The following is a 2,226-nucleotide window of genomic DNA, read 5'->3' as shown; positions in this document are numbered from 1 at the left end:
AGAGAGGAGGACAGTGTTACTGGGTCATTTGTCTTCAGCACAGCGAGGAGGAAATTGGAACCAGATGGTTTCAGTGCAGCAGGGAAAGGAGGACAGTGTCACCGGCTGGTTTCTGTGCAGCGCAGAGAGGTGGTATCTGTGCAGTCCACAGGGGAGGACAGTCTCACTGACAGTGTCATTGTACATTGTTGGAAGGAGGACAGAGTCATCAGATGGTTTCTGTGCAGTGAAGAGAGGAGGACAGTACCACTGGCTGATGTTAGTGCAGCACAGAAAGGAGGACAGTGTCACTGGAATATTTATGTGCAGCACAGAGAGGAGGACCATCTCACTGGCTGGTTTCTGTGCAGCGCAGAGATGTGGACAGTGTCACCAGCTGGATTCTGTACAGTGCAGAGAGGAAGTCAATGCCACTAGTTTCTGTGCAGCTCCCAGCGCCTCATCACACACTGTGTCGCTCAAGGCGCACAGGTACAGCCCTGAATCCCCCACTTCACTGCTCTCCTTCCGCAGGTGAAATGACTTCATTGTCTTATTGTGGGGGGCACTGAAGCCCCTCTGCTCCTTCTGTCCGTATACATTCAGCATCATTTGGGGGGCTTTACCCGAGGGCTGGAAGTACCAGAAGGGATAGGGGGTCCCCAACGTTTCATAGGTGCAGTTTATGAACAGGGGGCGCCCCTCCGACACCGACAGCTTCTCTGGGGACTGAGACACCGACTGCGCCCCACTTTTACCTGAAACAAAGAGTTAAGTGTGTAAAAACAGAGCGTGTGGTATTTATGCATTAATGCCAGGGGTGTTATTGGGGAGACAGACACAGAAAGAACAAAACAGAGATAAAACCTTTTAACACATTGTTCATTTAGAGACTCGAAGGACCCTTGAATGGTTGTCAATATTCATGGTTTTTAATTGTCATCTGAGGTCCAAAGAGATACTTATTTACATCTCCATTTGTATATTTAAATTGGTAATAATTTTGTACAAGAACAAACATCACATGGTGGCTGCAGATTACAAATGAAATGTAAATTACCATCATAAATATGTTCATTTAAACCGCCTGAGACTGATTAAGATTATCCCACCAAAGTGTTTATAATAATGTGCGGGCTCCTGCTCTCAGCACAGATGAGCACACAGGAGCCTGCCAGGGCATACCTGCAGCAGGCACATCACCCCACCAGACTATGTAGAAACATTTGAGAACTCTTATTTTCAGCTGCAGCAGTGCAGGACATCAGGTAAAATAAACACAAAAAAGCATGTTACACACAGTAGAATATGTTGCACACCTGATGTCCTATCTAAAATAAACACGATAGAACATGCTACATACACATGAACATGTTACACACCTGACGTCAAAGGTAACATTAGCACAACAGAACATGTTACACACCTGACGTCAAAGGTAACATTAGCACAACAGAACATGTTACACACCTGACATTCCAGGTATAATAAACACAATAGAACATGTTACACACCTGACATCCCCATGTAAAATAAACACAATAGAACATGTTACACACCTGACATCTCAGGAACAAAAAACACAATAGAACATGTTATACTCAAAAAAACATGATACACAACTGACATTCCATGTAAAATAAATGCAATAGAACATGTTACACACAATAGAACATGTTACACACCTGTCACCAGGAGCAGGGGGGCCATGTTACACACAATAGAACATGTTACACACACTAGAACATGTTACACACCTGTCACCAAGAGCAGGAGGGCCATGTACAGCAGAGGAGAAGACATCTCTGCAGGGTGGAGCTGAGATCACAACTGGTGCATCCGCGGCCTGCGCTGAGTCTGAGTGAGCTCAGCCCCTCCCTGGCATCATGCCCAGGGGAGCCAGCTGCTGACTTCCTGCTGACATTGTAACCGCAATAGGAGGTGTAATGTGCTGTTCATCATCCACAGGCTGATAAAAATGGAACAATTATAAACATGTTCTAAGATCCCAGTCCTGTGCTCTTAGCTGATGAACCTGCTCTAAGCCTCAGCACAAGCGCCAAGAAGCTGCTGCAGTGCTATATGCATCGCTAACGAAAGGAGAAACATGGAAGTAACAGTGTGAGGCGCTCATGAGGCTAATGTACGACAACAGTGAAGGGTGGGGTAAAGAGAAAATGATCTTAAGGCACTGACAGCAGGTGTTACTGTCACGGAAATAAAAGGGCACTCCTTTCATCACCCGCA

The 2,226-nt window shown here is 45.9% G+C and overlaps 1 pseudogene; it reads right to left on the bottom strand.

The window, feature by feature from the left end:
• Positions 1-369: 369 nt before the first annotated feature.
• On the bottom strand, positions 370-1,782 carry LOC146859493 (T cell receptor alpha variable 3 pseudogene; annotated as a pseudogene).
• Between the last annotated feature and the right edge of the window lie 444 nt (positions 1,783-2,226).

This window comes from Triturus cristatus, chromosome 3_2 (genome assembly GCF_964204655.1).
Source record: "Triturus cristatus chromosome 3_2, aTriCri1.1, whole genome shotgun sequence".
Lineage (NCBI taxonomy): Eukaryota > Metazoa > Chordata > Amphibia > Caudata > Salamandridae > Triturus > Triturus cristatus.
Note: the sequence above shows the minus strand (reverse complement) of the source record. Positions and strands in the feature narration are given on the sequence as shown.